Source organism: Rhipicephalus sanguineus, chromosome 2, assembly GCF_013339695.2.
Source record: "Rhipicephalus sanguineus isolate Rsan-2018 chromosome 2, BIME_Rsan_1.4, whole genome shotgun sequence".
NCBI lineage: Eukaryota > Metazoa > Arthropoda > Arachnida > Ixodida > Ixodidae > Rhipicephalus > Rhipicephalus sanguineus.
The window spans coordinates 171,401,237-171,420,447 of record NC_051177.1 but is presented as its reverse complement, the minus strand read 5'-3'; positions in this window follow the sequence as shown (position 1 = coordinate 171,420,447).

The following is a 19,211-nucleotide window of genomic DNA, read 5'->3' as shown; positions in this document are numbered from 1 at the left end:
AGCATGTTGATGCTGATGAGCATCGGAGGCGGACGGAATGCTCCAAAGTCTGCACCAAGAAGCGTGCGAAAAGGAGAAAGCGTCCGAAAGATAGAAATGCGACGAAGGTCGCGAGGCGGTTGAGAAAGAAGTTCAAAAGTCGGCGCGAAATTGCAAGACAAGTGCGATTGCCGTCAGGGACAGGTTTCTACCGCATGCGCCCGTACCGCCGAAAGAAAAAGAGAAGAGAAGCGCATGATTCGCGGAAAGGGTCGGCGGGCAAAGGAACTTCCCGTTGTTCTTTTCGAAGAGCGTCGGATCAGGTGCGAGATCGCAGGCGTCCAAGCAGCCGAAAGAAAAGGAAAAGAGAAGCGCATGATTCGCGGAAAGGGTCAGTGGGTAAAAGAACTCCCCGTTGTTCCTTTCGAGGAACGTTCAAACAGGTGCGACACCGCGAGGTCGGTGACCTTCGCGAGGTGGCAGGAGGCGACAAAGAAAAGTCCGCTACAGGGAAAGTAGTGAGGCTCGAAGAGGGGGTGATTAACTTTCATGCGTATCGTACACCCCGCTTGACGAGAAAAGCCTTCTGGGCGCGACCACCGCGAGTGCGCCTGAAAAGTTGTTGAGGACAGCTGTTAGCTTTTCCTGGAATATCGACTCCTGATTTGTTGGAAGGAATTTTGAGTGTTGATTTTGGTTAGTAATTAGTATTCCTTGTTATTTCCGCGAGTGTCGATAGCTTAGTTAACTGTTATTTAACCTTGTTTTCTTTAGCGCTCTGTGGTTTTGTTTGTTAGCCAATATGCGTTGTGCAGCTAGCTATCGGAAGGTTAGTGACACGCATCAGAGCGAGTAGAGGGCTTCAAGAGATGAGCGCCTCGAATAGGGTTACCACAGCTATGAAAAGAGATTGTGGCGTTTCCGTTGCGTGTCATGCGTGGACGCAAGGAAACATTGGGCAGTTTTCGGGTGGCGTGCGCTGAGTTAGCGTTGGCGTTTGAGGCCTGCTGTTTCCGTCACTTGGCGGGAGCCCGCAAGCGGTTGGCGTATGACACGTGCGCAGTTACACGAAAGGCCGGCGCAGGGCTTTGTTTGCGCCGTTCGGGAGCTCCCTAGTAAGTCAAGGTGTCCCACGAGTTGATAGCGGAACCTTAGGCGGTAAGCTGAGAGCTTGCGAGAAGGATAGGCAAGGCTAGGCTTTGTGCGAGTTTTGGTAGAGCCACGCAAAAATTTATTTTTGTTTGTTTTTTTTTTCTTTTGGCGTGCGTTCTGTGTAGGAGCGAATGAGGAAAGGTTATAGCGAGTCGCTCGGTTGTTTGTAAAAATTGTGACCGCAAGAGTAGAGCTAGGTTAGTCGTACATCCGCGGAGTAGAAGCTCGCGGTGGCACTAGTACGTGCCATTGCGGATGTCATTTGCGGATTCAGTTCCTGATGTGGGCGCAGCGTGACAGAGTGCTCACGGGAACATGTCTAGCTTTAGTGGAGCAATATTAAGAATAACATGCGGAAGCAGTAACCCGCATGGGAGTGAGCTGACGGCGTAAAATAATACACGTTAGCCGTGAGTTTGTCGAGCGTAACCGAATGTTACATTTTTGTGTTTACTGTAGAGGCAGTAATTTTGACCTATGTAGTGTCTATATTTTGGAGGTTAATCTTCTAGAGTTGTAGCTGAAAAATGTTTCAACGGAGCTAGCTGTACGTTGAGTTTTGTTTTGTTTTGTACTAGTTAGCATGAGCATTTAGGGCGAAGGGTAGTTCAACATTGTTTTATGTGAAGGGTGTAAGCTTTTTTTTTCAATTTCAGTTCCTAGTTAGTAGAACCATGTTGTGTTCTTACTGTGTTACGCTTACGCTGAGAGCGTTTAGTGTAGAATTTAGCGAAGCCTTTGAGCTTCCGTTGGCTTCCTTGGTTGTTTACCTTCTATGCCTAAGCAGCTTTAGTACAATTACAATTCTTGAATTACCTCGGAGTTGTTTCTTTAACAACACCTGAAATTGAGGTCTGTGGTTGAGCTTGTCGCCATGAGGTACGCACTTCTCCTTGTTTTATTTACAGCGGAAACGTTAGTTATCAGTAGGATTTGTTTCATTCATGTCTGGCAATTGGAGTGAGTGCGGAGGGCACTTGCAGCGTTGGGTGTAGTTTGACAATGGTTGCCCTGTCGAGTTCGTCTTATCCTCAGGAACCTCGAGTCCGTGCCAGCTGAGTGTTCGTATGGAATGTCACGGAGCAGTGATCCTGGGAGCTTCGCCTCGAGCCGTGGATGAGCCTGGTGTCCGGCCGCATCAATTCAGCCGAGCTACGTGGAGCAGCTCGTCCTCCTGATGCATTGTTTTGTGGCGGGGGTGCTGTTGTGCCAGAGCACCTGACCGAACGTGGAAGCAGGGATCAACCCCTGCATGCTTTGTCTGCAATCCGGGGAAAACGGTGTCTTCACCCGGCCGGCCCCGTCAACTGACGCCAGTCGTTCTTCAAAGCTGCCCAGCTATGGAAAGGCTGCTCAACTCCTGCGGTGTAAAGGAGGTTCAACACCTGCGGCCGGCGGACGGTCAAAATACGAAGAGGACGCCAACACCTGCGTGCGGCGTCTGGCAGCGCGTCGCAATTGAGACTTCTAGCAGCGCGCCGCAATTTAGAGAACTTGAATAGGAGCCAACACCTGCGTGCGGCTTCTGGCAGCGCGTCGCACTTGAGACTTCTAGCAGCGCGCCGCAATTTGGAGAACTTGAATAGGAGCCAACACCTGCGTGCGGCTTCTGGCAGCTCGTCGCAATTGAGACTTCTAGCAGCGCGCCGCAATTTGGAGAACTTGAATAGGAGCCAACACCTGCGTGCGGCTTCTGGCAGCGCGTCGCACTTGAGACTTCTAGCAGCGCGCCGCAATTTGGAGAACTTGAATAGGAGCCAACACCTGCGTGCGGCTTCTGGCAGCTCGTCGCAATTGAGACTTCTAGCAGCGCGCCGCAATTTGGAGAACTTGAATAGGAGCCAACACCTGCGTGCGGCGTCTGGCAGCGCGTCGCAATTGAGACTTCTAGCAGCGCGCCGCAATTTGGAGAACTTGAATAGGAGCCAACACCTGCGTGCGGCTTCTGGCAGCGCGTCGCACTTGAGACTTCTAGCAGCGCGCCGCAATTTAGAGAACTTGAATAGGAGCCAACACCTGCGTGCGGCTTCTGGCAGCGCGTCGCAATTGAGACTTCTAGCAGCGCGCCGCAATTTGGAGAACTTGAATAGGAGCCAACACCTGCGACCGGCGGACAGTCAACAGGACAATGGACGGCTAGACGATTTAAGGCCGTGCCGGTCCGTGGAACGAGGGAGAGGGAGATCGGAGAAGGAGAACGACTCGAACGGAGTCGAACCAGCCGACGTGGTCGGGCTGGCAGTCATGTTGCCTGGTAGCAAAAATATGTAAATAGTTGTACATAAAATCTTTTCCTTCTTCACCTTGCCATTACTGACTACTCCGAGCACGATACACACCTGTGTTCGCACCGGCCACGCAACCCGAGTCCCAACAGCGGTTCCAGAGGAGGGATGCAATGACGCGTATTCCCAGCAGCGAGCCTGAGGGACGACATCGGAACCTAAAGGTGGCGGTAGCGATGGGCCACGCAACCTCATTCCTAACAGTGGTGGCAGCGGTGGGATGCCAGGACCTCGTATCCTACGCCGCGCACCCGAGGGGCCCTACCCCATTCCTAACAGTACGAATACAACGGATGAGCGAAGTTCCTAAGAAATGGGACGCAAACGACTTTACGTTTTGAAACTGTTTATATTGCCGTGCGTTTTATTTTTTTTTTTTTGCGCAACGCGCGCCTTGCACCTTCTTTTTTTTCTTTTTCTTGCGTGGTGCGTGCGGCGTTTCATAGTCTTTTTGTGCCAGCGCCGCATCTATATTGCAGGCAGCTTCGACGGCGACGGCGGCGTGCGGGCCCAAGGAGCTTCGCTCCTAAATAAAGAGCTGTCACATAAAGTCGAGTTGTTGGTACGGGGCCACAGAAAATGCACACGACGGGGCACTATGACAACTACGATATACACAACGTAAAGTAAGTTTCAGGGTCTTTAACACGACGTGCAAACCGGCGCGATAAGCCGAAAGCACACACTCGTGTACTCTGGAATGTTGATGTTGATATGATGGCGCCATCTAGTCATCCAGCCTGCAAACGCTCCTTTTCCGCGCACAGTAAATTGCATAAATAGCTGTATTCTTTCCTAAAAATATTAAAATAAACACGAAAGTACATCTGCACTGTTTTAATTGCGGAAATGCTTCTTTAGGACTGATATGGCGATTATTGTGAGCGTTGTAGAGCGCTATTTTTGGCGCATCGTTAAAGTAATGTGACGGCAACAATCACAACGTTCCAAGACGTCAGCGTTTTTAGGGTTAGCAGTCTCGCGGCCCAGCTTTTCCTCTAGAGTCAGTATTATGGAGAAGCGTACGCAGAGCGGCGTCACGCGATCTTATGTTTTGCATTCAATTTTATATGTTTCTAAAGTGTTTAATATTGAATTGTGAAGTCTGATTTTGTATTATAATCACGCACAAATCATGCAGTCGTACGCAAGGTTCATTTGAACAGGCACATGCATACAAAACTGGCAATCACTTATATAAGGTAGGATGACGAAGGGTGCAAGCAATGATCGCTGTGATACTCCAGGTGGCATTTCACCTGCAATGCACTGGGTTTAAGTAATGCAAAAAATAAAGCAAGGTGTGTTTGTGTATTTGCAAGATCGTGGGCGACTTCCATGGTATGCACTCCTATTTTTACTCCAGTTTCATGTGACGACTATGTGGCACTTGTGGCCAGGTAGGTTTTTTACTTGCCTTCAAGTATGCATGACGGCTTGTTGCATGAGGGTGGGTTGCAGAAAAAAAAAAGAAACCGGCAGGAGCAGGGCTGAAGGGCACACCAGAAAATTTTCGTTTGTGTTTGAACCTTATTTTTTTCATAGGTGATATCCTGGCGGCAGCGTATTTTTCTCTTAATGATCGCGCACCATCTTATATATATAATCAAAAATATAGGAACGGCCGAAAGCGTGTTTTAAGGAGCACAATGGCGTTTCGAAGGTCTTGAATTCCTATTGCATCGCATGTCCCCATTCACAGTGCGTAGCTTAAAATAATTCGAAGCCAGTGCTGGGCCATCAGCTGAAGCTAATCAATGCTTAAGTGACGACCGCGACGTAGGGAATGACATTCTTCGAAACCAGCTTTCTGAGCAGCGTCAAGGCTTGCACAAATCCGTCATGCCGTCGTTTTAACCGCATATGGCTTTGTCAACATCGATACTTACGTCGTTGCAAACAGATCAACGCAACTTTCGGTAGATGAGCGCATTGTCAATAACGGCGCGCGCACTAACGTTGCTTGAAGCATCTACAGTTTCGCGCGTATGCGATCCATCGTAGAGGGCTTTTCTTCATCCCATCGTCCCAGTGCCCACATTTCCTTAGCTTCGCCACATCTGCAATATCGTTGCTGACTCGCAAGAAATCCGTCATCCCGCCGTCGTGTTGTTCTTCACTGCAGGCTGTGTCCGCTTCAATGCGTCCTGAACGAGACGGCTTTCGGCAGCGAGAAGTGTGCGCACACCGTCTCGCGAAGCACTCGCGTGTATCTGATTCATCGTAGGGCGCTTACTATGGTCGCGTCGTCCCAGCACTTGTGTTTGCACAGCCAAGGAGGCATTGGCACAGCAGTACAGGCGTACAGCGCGCTCACCGCCGTCGCTGTTCTGATACGAAAGTACGGGAACTGGCAGCCGCCCGACACAATCAGGCTGGCCAAAATGCATAGCCCCAGAGAGCGCCGTGGCGCGGTGCATTGTGGGGTGGTTTGTCCGCTCGCCTTTGTAAATGCGCAGCTGGGCCCCCTAAAATGCTGCTCGCTTAAAACAAAGAGTTGCCACCGAGCTTCACTTTTGGTTCCAGCCTTGCGTTTTTAGTGCAAGCTGCGCAATTTTTTCTTTATTGCACATGCTTGCAAAGCCTGTATATATATGAACCAAAGCAATGCGCTACTGCCACAGTGAAAAGCAACCGTAGTACGATAATGCTGTCTAAGAAGTCTTCGTTGAATTTGATGGACGTGGATTAAAAGCCCTCTGTAGGACGAGATGTAAAGCAAATAGAGATCACTGTACACATCACGTAATTCAATCTTACTGAACTTTTGATGCTAAGCACCCGTTTCCGTGGTCACGGGACGAGCCTGGCATGCGACAGCGTCCGAGATTCTACGCCATGGCGATGCCGCCCGAAAGCGGCATCGGCATGACGTCTTCCTTTGATAGCAAGTTCGTGCTGAGCGCACTGTCGGCCGCTAAAGTTTGCGGGTTCTCCAACGCGAGGGGTACCGACCGAAAACAGCATTGCTGCGCTGCCTACCTTCGCATGGCGTGGTGTTGAGCTAATCGCTGAGACGTCGGCCTGTTGCCTCAACACCACGCCGCTCCTCTCCAGATCTGCCGTCATGGAGCAAAAGTCATATTGACACCGGTGGCTTTGGAGCTACATTGCCTCTCATTATGGAAGTGTCTTTGCCCCAACGAGGTACAGCCAGGCCCCGGAAAATCTCAAGTTCCAGCGATCGCCGCAGAGGGCGAAAAAATCAACCCCGGCGATTCCATCAAGATTCGCGTATAGTGGAACTACAGACTCCTCTTTTAGCGGTCGGATAAGTTCGTTCGCACATTCCGTGTAAGGAAACGCCGCCAAAAATTTTAATTTCAAAAGAGATCAGAAGATTGTTAGAATCGTAGCTACCGTGTCATGTTTCATAAAGTTAGTAAGGACCAGTTTTTGTGTGACTTCTAGAGTTAATGCAAGAGCTTGATTGTTTGAGGATAAGTATTGAGTTTACACTGACGCTCGAAAAGCAGCAGCCCATCGTCATCGATTGCGCATCGGCCGTTTATGCCATTCTAGTTGTACCGCGGTCGTTTTCTTTGATTGGCGTTACGCAGCTCCGTTTCAAATCAGTTTTGACATAGCAATGCGAGTTTGTGCGCCAAACTTTACATGCCGCTGGCACAAAGCGAACGTGTCTAAAGACTGTGAATCGTGTCAGCTGCGGTGCTTCACCGGCTGCACCAACGTTTATAGATACTTTATAAACGTTGGGCTGTGAGCTTCCAGCGTAAGAATTCAACGCCGGCAAAGAGCTCGGAGTCTACCTACGAAAACGGAATAACCATGCACCATGTGGGCGTGCGCACCAGTGAGTGAAAATGCACTGCTTTGCATATGAACATAGCTTTCTTTTTTTTTTGCATGCGCTGCGGTTTTTGTTATTTCAAAAGGTTTTACGACTCGTGCAGCTGATCAGAATTTTTCGGCAACTAAGAGGCTTTATTTCTGAGAAATCCGTATGGATTTCCTTGTGGCTTCGTGCTACAAACGGGTGGTTGTCTATTTTCCCTTTCTTAACCCTTCCGCCACCTCGCGGGATTCCGCAGAACTGATTTGCAATAAGGCTTTCCTTATTCGCCAACAGTTACTCAATTGAAGTGTTTGTCACTGCAACCTCTTTTCAAACATAAACCAAGTGCCTTTTTCAACGTGATACCGTAAATCGTGTTTTCCTAGAGTACACGAGCTTAGCTGAACTGAAAGTTGAGCTAAATGGTCGGAATTCATTGTAAAAAGGCCGGCGCACAGGCAAGAACACAAGGATATTGAGCGCAAAAACGAGCACACGTTAGCTACAGGAATAGCTAGCACAACAACTTTTTTTTTTCAGCGCCGGGTGCCTCTCGCAAATGCGTATTCAAAACAGTACGTTGAGGCTCAGGCTAATCTTACTGGCACTGCATCTTTTGCGAGTTTTGATGCTGTTTGTTCATTACCGCTCAAATCGTCAAGCGCGCATGTGTAGTGAGAAAGACGACGGGCAGCACTGTACGCAAGTACTGTGTAAGGGTGACCCATCGTAAATAGTACCGTTGTCCGCTTCGTTCTGCGTACTGTAAGCGGTATCATGAACGAACCAAGACACATAGCGTTTCTCAATTTCAGCTGGTAATCTTCTTAAGCAGATGGCTAATTCTGTTTCTTGTATGTGTTGTTCAATTCTGTGACTGACATGCATTCACGATTGCCAATAAACAATGTAAGCTTACTTGCTTGGCGTGCTTTTTGCCAGTTGAGGCCCCTCGGTCACCTGGCGACATAACGGGAATATTTCTAGTAACTTTAGGCTGCCGTGCGCGCGAACACAACACTGGGACAGCAGTGAATAAACGCCGAGAACCAGCGGGCGCGCACCGCGACCACCCGCGCCCGCCAGCAACGCGGCAGTCATATTGCCCCAGGCCAATGATAATGATAGTTTTCGCAGCGCCGTTTCTTGGTCAGATACTGTAGTTCACAATTTCATCGCTACCCTTATTTCCGTTTCACTGTCAATGGTGCAGTTCCCCTTCTCTAAGTGGATTTATAAGTGTTCTCTGGTACAGCCACAAGAATGCTGACGTGTCCGAACGCGACGGCGGAAGCGAGCGCCGAACGATAGGAGAGCAGCGGAGGAAGGAGAGGCGCGCGCGATGCAAGCGCCCTCACGAGAGCACAGCGAGAAGCGCATGCTACGTGTTTGACGCGTGTGACATAAGCGCAGCTATCACAAGCGATCACTCGTGCGCGCTATTCGAGCACTGCCCCGAAAGCAGATAGATAGATCCGCAAGCTACGCCCGGATGCAGCGAGGTACGTTACATATGCTCTTAAGTTCATCTGAGACGAAGACCAGTAGACTACCAATGGCCTGCTGTGGCACAATTAGCTACACACCAAACGCCGGATTTCTAGCTCTATTTGTAGCGTAACTATAGGTAATTTACGGTATAAAGAGACACTAAATAATACTTATGAGGTATTACATGTGGGAAGTACATCTCTTCATACTCCAACAATCGGGCGCTGGGTACCAACCAAACATTACTTTCATATCATAAGTTCGCTTACGGTCGACCTGTGGGCTCCTGTGCGTGACCCTATGAATTATATTTTAATTAGCTACCCATGTGTCTGCTTAAGCTCTTGTTCCCTCGCATTCAATCTCATTATCCTACCTATTCTGCGCAACCGATTACTAGTACAATTCCTACCTTTTAAAAGTCTTTTTTATCTGTTGATTTATTCCCGAGTTCCGTTACGATCCATTTTTTTGGGGTGGGGGGAAGGGGCGGTTTCACTTAAATGTCTTGAATGGCGCTAGCCTGTAGCGTATGTTGCGCGGAGGCATGCGAGAAGAACGCCAAGCAAGCGCTGTTCAAAGCGAATGTTGCGACGAAGCCGGCGCGCGGCGGAGGGAGGGGGTGGCGAGGCGCACAGCACCAGCGCACACTAGCCCTACGCTTTAGTAGTACGTACAAACCAAACGTTCATTTCCTATGTTCACTTAGGGCGAACCAGTCTGTCCACTCGTGCAGCTTTGTTGCGCACGTATCACCACTCAACTAATTTGATTGTAGTTCGCGGTGCCTTAATTAGTCCTTTTTATACTAATCTTATGCTCCTAGATCGTATCAGTGAGAGACAACCCTCCAAGCTGTTTTCTTCTCTATGGTTTTACGTGTTTTAATTTGTGTAGAAGTCTACTGGGTGATGAATCGACGGTGCTCGACGAGGGACCCAGTGTAGCTGGGCGCTAGCCCCCTACGATTTGTAGCTATGAGAAATCGGATACAAGCGGTAGGCAGCGCAAACTCTGCATGGCGAACGGAGCCAAATTCGATTCTGCTTTATGCTTGCTCACTAAACCGTGTGTACACCGTAAGTATCCTGGCTTCCGAGGAAAAATTCTTTCACTGATTGTGGCAATACCTTGTGGTACGGTCAACGTTAGCCACAATTGGTGGGTCAAAGTATCAACACTCTACACCTTTTATTCATTATTCCTTTTATCTTAAAAAAAAAAACAAGCAGCTGTCTTTTTTCTGATCCTTGAGTGCAAGTCTACAGCCTAAATAATGAGGCCCATGAAAGGAAGCAACGTTTCCTGGTCCATTCTTAACCATTGATGCACTTGAAAATTTTTAAACGCGTGAGCACGTCTATCCAGACGCAACGCGAAAACTATCTGTCCGTGCTACCGTCCATCTGTCAGGTTAGACACATCGCTATGAATAAAAAAATATCGGCAGATCCCACGTACCGTGGGAATCAATGTTATGCGAAGCATGCGCGAAATGGTGACTGTGGCGTAATTTTTCACTTTGAGCGAAACGTTACGGAATGACGCTAGAGAAATATGGAAGTGATATATATATATATAGATCTATATATATATATATATATATATATATATATATATATATATATATATATATATATATATATATATATATATATATATGTATGTATATATATAAGCACACTCATATGTTGAAGAGTCGCCTATCTATTATATAACTAGTTGTTTACAGTTGCGTAATGATAATACAACAACATAGGTGTTGCCAACACCGGACGCAGTAAGCTGATATGTAGTGCTTATATTTTTCAATACTGGATAGCGCAAATCCGAACAGGACAAAGAAGCAACACAGATGCACAGGACAGGCGTTACTCGCAACTGAGCCTCATTCAGGAAAGTTTCCGTAGATATATACGCCGCCGCGTGGCGCGCGCAGGCACACTGCACGTACGGTATACAGTCACAGTTGCAGTTGTTATGCTTATACTTGTCCGTTATGACGGACAAAGCACGCACGTTTCACGAACCCGTGTGTATGTGTAGAAGGTGTTCTTGACAGTTCTTGAGCATGCTAATCATCACCGTGATCAGTGAGCACCAGCAGCTGGACTGGACTGATTAATCGGATCCGATCGTGATCGCGGTTATGAGGAGTCTAAGTGTAGTGAAGTGCGAGTATAGTGCAGCTGGTAGAAATCCTGGATGCCTCTTACGATGAAATGATCTATGATGCCTCCTGTCGTGGACGTGGCAGCGAGCTCTTTTGATGCCCTCTCCACATAAAATCCGTCTCTAAGGCAGTATAAGGACCAAGCGTTGTTGGGTCTTGATAAATCAATGTTGAAGCCACCGGTAATGATGAGAGGCCTGGTTCTCTCAGCAGATTTATTATAAAAAGCATTGACGCCGGTTTTTGCGTAATCCACATGGTCCACGCTGCGGCCCACGTGGACGAGTGGATGGTACTTGAGCGTCTTTCAGGGGTGTTCTGTCTTCAGTTTCCTCACTTTCCTTGAGTCCGCTGCGGTGGTGTAGCGGTTAAGGTACTCGGCTGCTGACCCGAAGGTCGCGGGTTTGATCCCGGCCGCGGCGGTCGCATTTCGATGGAGGCAAAATGCTAGATGCCCGTGTTCTGTGCGATCTCGGTATACCGTAAAGAATACCCGATGCTAAAAATATCTGGAGCCCTTCGCTACGGCGTCTCTCATATCGTGGCTTTCGCACATTAAACCCGAACACTTATTGTTATTATCACTTTCCTTGCGTGTCAATGTGTGTGTTCGCGATTGTGTTGGTTGAGACTGTTGTATCAGCTGTGGCACATACCCGCATAACATTAACTCTGGTTTACGGGTATGTGCCACACGTGACTGAGAGAAAGGTTTTCATAACGTACGCGGCATGTATTTTGCGTTATTCATGTCATGACCAGATAATCCTGCTCGTTATACACTGATCCCCTGCTATGCCAATTTTGGTATATTACAAGTGATGGAGACGACCAGGAGAGCGCCCAGACGTAGGCGGCTAGATAGATAGAGAGATAGATAGATAGATACGTAGATAGAAATGGCCAAAGTCACTGAGGTTCGCTAAGAAATGCTTCGCATTTAATAAACATGAAGGAAAAAAATCCACAGCATATCTACAGGGTGAATGATGATCAGTGGGGCGAAGCTCCGGAGGGAATCATCGGTAAACCGTGAATACTCCGAGTGATTCGACGAGTATATGGTCAAGTAAACGCGTGAGAAACACCGTGTATATAATACACATCAAACTTTTATTGTACTGTTGGTTTACGTGGTCCCTTCATTACAACGGTACCCCTAGCGTACGTCCTCGCACTAAATCGAACGATTGCCTTCCACCAATGACACGCGCTGTATGTGAATCTTCCGTGAATTCTGCCCAGTACATCATCAACGACGTGAGATCGGGCGCGTTTATACTAAAGGGTCGATGACAGTCATGGCGACTTGCAGCTCATTTTAATTTTACATGTACGCTGTGAATTTTTATTGTTTAATCCCGAACAGGAGAAATCTCACACAGGCACTGCATTGGAGGTCAAGATCCAGTGCCTATATATATGGGTGGTGAGTGAACAGTTGTGCAGCGCGAGCAGTCGGTTTTTTCTATCAAGAAACTCGCTACCAGACGCTGCCTGAATCGGCCTCACGAGGCGACAGAGAGGGGGGTGTGGGGATTGGAGCACGCATGTGCAACGCAGCGAGCGCGGAGCGTCGGCGTCGCGAGGCGAGAGAGGGAGGGGGGGGGGACTAGAGCACGCATCTGCAACCAAGGAGGTTAAAAAATTTGCTGAAGTGGCAATTATTGTTCTAGAGTTAAGCCGTGCCCACCAAAATATGGCGGCCGTTGACACATTAAACTCGTGTGGCGTGTGAGGAAAACGCGCCCTTTCCTTCGCTGAACGCCGATGGTTTATCGTACCCACCAAAAGATGGCGGCCGCGGCCGCCATCTTAGTAGGGGCACGATAAACCACCGGCGTTCAGCGAAGGAAAGGGCGAGTTTTCCTCGCACGCCATACGAGTTTAATGTGTCAACCTTTACGGGTCATATACTGCTCCAAGTATGCCTTTGTGTTACTAGTTTTCTCTAGTAGGTCTCGAAATCATCGCTAATTTTACTGGAGATCAAGGCGCTAATCCCCTCTCGATGGATTACTTTCGTCAGCAACAACGATCTTTTCTTTTATAATTAACGTAGAGTTTGCGCCAACAGATCAAACCATTTGATCTCCATACAGGCACCACCAGAAAAGAGCATGTTACCGACATCTTTGGTAGGCAAAAGCTGGCTTCACTTTCGCTGGCAAGGCGTTGCGAAAGCGTCCACTTCAGACTTTTTAAAACCTCCTTGTCTGCAACGATGGATGGATGGATGGATGCTATGAGCGTCCCCTTTATAACGGGGCGGTGACAAGTGTGCCACCAGGCTCGAAAAAAAAAAAAACCTTTACTCTTCTTTTTTTTAGCGTTGGCCTAGTGTCTTTACTTCAATTAAAACTATTTTACTCCAGAAGAAAAAAAAACCTTAAGTTTTCAGCTCCGTTCTGTGCCCTTTACGGCAGAATGTCCTTATTTTTTTCCCATTATTTATTTTTGTCCTTTCTCTCTAGTTTTCTGCCACCAATACTCTAACCGTCTCTTACTTATTTCAATCGCGGGTGTGTTCAGCTTTCCATTGTCTCTAAAACCCAAGGCGTCATGTAGGCTCGTGCCCAAACGTACACCTGGGTGGATGTCTCCACATTCAATCAGAACATGCTCCGCCGTTTCCTGATCTTCCCCGCAGCACGTGCATTGTTCTTCTTCTTTACTGAATCTCGCTTTATAACTACCCGTTCTAAGGCAACCCGATCTCGCTTCAAACAGTAAAGCGCTTCCCATTGAATTGTCGTAAAATGCCTCCCTCCTTATTTCATTTTTGCCCTTTCGGTAGTTACTCAAAGCCGGTTTTTTCTCCATAGCTGCCATCCAGTAAATCCTCTCCGCCTCTCTGACTTTTCGCTTAACGCTCTTTGTTGACATACTGCTTACACTACCAGCCGTATATTTACTAGTGAGCCTCCTAGTTCTTTTTCTCCACTGTGTGTCCACGCTCTTCCTATACAAGTAACGGAACACCTTCTCTGCCCATCTACTCTCCTTCATATTCCTTAGCCTTTCTTCGAACCTTATTTTGCTCTGAGCCTCCCTCGCCTCAAAACCTGCCCATCCCATATCGCCCTTTACAGCCTCATTTGTCGTCTTCCCGTGAGCACCCAACGCGAGGCGTCCCACAGTCCTTTGATTTATATCCATTCCCGATTGCACCTCTGCCCTCATGCACACCACTGAGTTCCCAAAAGTAAGCCCCGGAACCATTACACCTTTCCACAGACCTCGAAGCACCTCGTACCTATTGTATCCCCACAATGCTCTGTGCTTCATTATTGCAGCATTCCTCTTTCCTTTTGCTGCTGAGGCTTTTTCCTGTACCTCCATGTACCTGTCACCCTCATTTATCCATACTCCGAGGTACTTGTATTCGCTCACCCTCGGTATTTCTTGGCCCTGTATTGACACCGCCTGATCACAAGGGTCATTGAATACCATCAATCCACATTTTGTTACACTAAATCCTAGTCCTAGAGCTTCCCCTTCCCTTCCGCATATATCCGCCAGCTGCTGTATATCCTCTCGACTGTCAGCAAATAAGACAATATCGTCAGCATAAAATAATCCTGGAAGCTTCTGCTCAATCATCACGCCGCCCTGTTTGTGTGACAGATTAAAACCAAAGTTGCTACCTTCTAGCGCTTTTTCCATATTCACCATGTACAGCATGAATAACAGCGGGGACAAAGGACATCCCTGTCTCAGCCCCTTGCTAATCTCAACGTTCTCTTTGCTACTCATTCCTTCCCATTCTATGCAAACTGTATTTTCTCGGTATATCTCCCTCAAAAGCTGTATACAGTCGTCGCCTATGCCCATTCCTTTCAATATATCCCACAAAATTTCCTGATTAACGTTGTCGTACGCCCCAGTGATGTCTAGAAAAGCCATGTACAAGGGCCTATTTTCTATTTTAGATATTTCTATACACTGAGTGAGAACAAACAGGTTATCGTCTAACCGCCTGTCGACTCGAAATCCATTCTGGAGTTGTCCCAAAATATCGTTGTGTTCTGCCCACTTTTCTATTTTCATTTTTACTGCTTGCATCGCCAACCTGTATAGTACCGATGTAATGGTTAGTGGTCTATACGAGCGAATGTTATCCTTTTCTCCCTTGCCTTTATAGATTAAGTTCATTCTACCTTTTCGCCAACTATCCGGTATTTGCCTGTCCTTTAAGCATTTTTCTACAGCTTTCAGCAGTGCTTCTTTAGTGCTATTTCCTAGTTCGTTAATGAGGCTAACGGGAATCCCATCTAAACCCGCGGCAGTGCGCTTTGGAATTTTTCCTTCAGCCTTTTTCCAATTGAAATTCTCCAGCACTAGCTCTTCCTCGGTTGCTCTCTCCGCCACACTTTTACTCACCGGGGAAATCCCCTGGACGCTCTTTTTAAACGAATCGGCTGTTACCTTTCGAATGTAACCTAGCGCTTCGTACCCTTCCAATTGATTTCCTCCTTCATCGAGAATATGTTGTTGCGTTGTGACAGACTTCCTACCTAGCGCCTTTATGTGGCTCCAAAATATCCTAGGTGCGGCCTCCTTTTTTTCGTGAATCTCTGTCACCCAGCGTTCACTTTCGCCTTTAATTTTTGCCTCGACCAATTTCTGTACAATGGATTTTTTCTCTAGATATATTTCCCATATTTCGTTGACTTCGTCCTGCGGTCGCTTGTCCTTTTTTGCCCTTCTATGATTCCGTGATGCTTCACGCCGCTTCTCGATCGCTTCCCGGATTTCCTTGTTCCACCAACTTTTTGGCTTCCTCTTTCCTTTCCAGCAAATAGTTTTCTTCTCTCTCCCTATCTCTTTCGTCATTAGATCTAATAGCTCACTGTACTCCCAGTCCTTGCCTGGTATTTTGCCTACTTCTTCCTCGACTCTTGTGGCTATATTTATTATTTGTTTGTCATTTAAATACGAGGTGCCAGACTTTGATTCTATGCTCTCATTTCCAGTTTTATATCCCATTTGTAATGTTATTCGTTTATGATCACTACCCAAGCTTTTAATCCCTTCCTCGTCTATTCTCATTTCTCTCAGTTTGTGATAAATTCCTTCAGACATGAGACAATAATCAATACTTGACTGTTTGTTTCCGACTTCCCACGTGATCTGGCCGTCACATTTAGGCCCCGTGTTAACTATCTCCAGACTATGTTGCTCGCAGAGATCTAGTAATAACTTCCCATTGGTGTCTGAATATCCGTCAAGGTCGTGTATGTGGGCATTCATGTCCCCTAGAAGGATGATTTCGGCCCCATTACCAAATTCCTTAATATCCTCACTCATGCAATCCACTATCTCCTGATTCTTTTCTCTGCAGTTATTTCCCGTCCACAAGTAGGCAACCCCTAGCCACGTTTTCTTTCCACCTACTGTGCCCAAAACCCAGAGGTGCTCTGAACACGTCTGTTTCACTCTAACCCATTTGGCGCCGCGGTGAATTAGCATTCCTACACCCCCACCTTTCCTTTCTGATATGATCCTGTTGCACCCTTCCCAAACATAATTTTCAATATGTGGTGGCTCTTCCAAGTCTCTAAGGTGTGTTTCTGTAACCGCATAAACGCCTATCTGTTCTTTGTTTAACTGCTCCTCAATCTCTAACCATTTTGCCTTTTTTCTGCCACCCTGCATGTTTATGTAACTAATTGCAACACGCGCCTTATCCCTTTTTCTTTTACCTTTTTTCTGGTTTTTCCCAATACTACCTGTCAAAGAGTCCTGGTTGTTTTCCCTGTTACTAGCTACCCCGGACTCTGAAGGGCCCGCGTGCCCCCCAAAAAAGCTACTGCGCGTCCTGCCAGCCGCCAGCCCACCTCATGACCAAGCCTCTTATCGAAGTGAATTCTGTCTCTTTGGAAACCGCCCCACCTGTGCACCTCCCTGTTTATATCCACTACCTCGAAACCCTTCTCTCGACTAATTCGCCATACCTCTTTGTTTGCGTCGACAACCGCTCTTTGCAAGTTGATATTGCGCACTGGTACTTCCGGTATTGTGCATACTACAATTTGCACCTGGGGGGACACGGTGCGCATGTTATCGACCCCTTTCACCAAGGTCGTCGCTAGTCCTGACGATTCTTCATTCAACACGTCATTTAGCCCTGCCGCAATTACCACGAGGTTACGTCTGTGAGCTTTAGCTGCGAGTTTTTCACTCGCTTGCCTCATGACTGTCCCCAGCGTATGTCCTGGGAATGTCCCTATCGAGACTCTCTTATCTCCTTTCACCCTTTCTTTGATTGCCTCTGCGCATCGGGCTAAATTTGAGTCACCGGCAATAATGACCCGCTCAGACATTCCTTCTGTATCCTGCATCTGGCTGCTGTCTGGGTGACTAGCGTGAGTCACGGCTGCGGCTTTGTTCCCTCCCTCCCTCAAAACTACTTCTCGGAAGGTGGGCCCTGTGACCACTGCACCTGCATTTGCCATGCCTGCTGTTCCCTTCGCCTCTCCCGCACGGGGGGTCGTCGCCCTAATCCTTCCACCGTCACCTGCGTCTTCTTTGTTCCCTTTGACGACCTTCGATAGGCCCTCCTCGGCTGACCGGAGCCTTTCTCCCATGGCCTTCGTCTTTTCTCGCTCTGTCGCCAACGCATTCTCCAGCTCCGAGATTCTCGTCATGAGCCCACTCTGGACAGCCATCATGTTCTCCATTTTCTACTCGAATTCGCATTGTCTGCACTTGGCGTCAGCTTCTTCTGCCTTCTCGTCCGCACAAACTTCCATCTTCCAACTTACCCCGCACCCTGAACATTTTACGGTCTTTTTGACCATCGCTAGATCTGTTCACTGATACCCACGTATTAGAAAACTGTCACAAATAATCACGGCGTACTAAATACAGTACCCTAAGTCAAAAGGAACCCCAAAATCAATGAACACGCTACACTTCAAGGCACTTGTGCGTGCACGTGCTCAGTCTACGCGCGGACCTAAGCCACGTGGTGGCAGAAAAAAAAACAGTAGAAAGTAATACACAAAAAAATATACAAAGTAATAAAAAATATACAAACTAATAAACCCAATCAGGCTTTACGCTAACGCCTTATAGAAAGCTACAGACAGAGGCAAGCTCAAATCATGCAAATACACTTATATGTCGCTGTCGTTCCGGAGCTCTCGAAAAACACGTCCATCCTGCCTGACAGCCACCTGACATGCCCCGGCAGCGAACGTCTCCGCACCATCTAGGGATCTTTCTGAGAACTAGAGGTGGCTACGACAGCACCATCTAGTGAACACTCCAAGAACTAGATAAATAATAATATCTGGGGTTTAACGTCCCAAAACCACCATATGATTATGAGAGACGCCGTAGTGGAGGGCTCCGGAAATTTCGACCACCTGGGGTTCTTTAACGAGCACCTAAATCTAAGTACACGGGCCTCAAACATTTTCGCCTCCATCGAAAATGCAGCCGCCGCGGCCGGCATACTCCAAGAACTAGAGGTGGCTACCTACTACTACTACTACTACTACTACTACTACTACTTCTACTACTACTACTACTACTACTACTACTACTACTACTACTACTACTACTACAGAGGAGGGACAGACCCGCACCCTAAGGAGCTTCGCCCCTAAAAAAGCTTTGTTGGTGGTGCTGCCTATCGAACTTAGGACCCCACATTCCGAAAGCGAGTCTGTTACTCGCTGTGCTAAACAGTCCCGCTAGAAGAAAAAAAATGTAAGTTAACAATATGAATGCGTTGTACCGGCAAAACAAGGGAAACGTAGACCGATAGCCCGTTTTGTAAAGGTTTCGGTGAAGTATTTGTGGGTGGTGGAATAAAAGCCTTCTCTGCAACAAGATGCAATGTCGACGTGGATATTGTACGCATCAGGAACAATACGATTTTGCGAAAACTTAATCCCGCACGCTAGTTTCGGTGGTCGCCAGATGCGCGTTCTTTTGGGCCGTCGTAGACGCTGGCGAATATATTAAAGAAGGTGAAAGACGCCGTGCCGATACTGGTCGACAAGTTTCCAGGTAATGCGGCAACAATCAATGAAAAATCAGGAGCCCTTCCTCAATTGCGAATATGGAAGCAAGTGAAGCTTGACGTGGGTGTTGTTGTATTGGCAGGAGCGCGGCATATCCCGCAGCCGGCGGAAGGAGAGGCCTAGCGACGGGAGGGCGCGCAGAGAGGCGGCACGAACTCGGTGCGTTCAAGCGAGATTGGAAAGTGTTGTGCCAGCGTTTATTTCATCACACTTTAAGGAAGGGGAAAAGGTGAAAATTTAAACCTGTTTGTGTATGGTTTTTACTAGGCACGCCCTACCAATAATGCATAACAAATAGA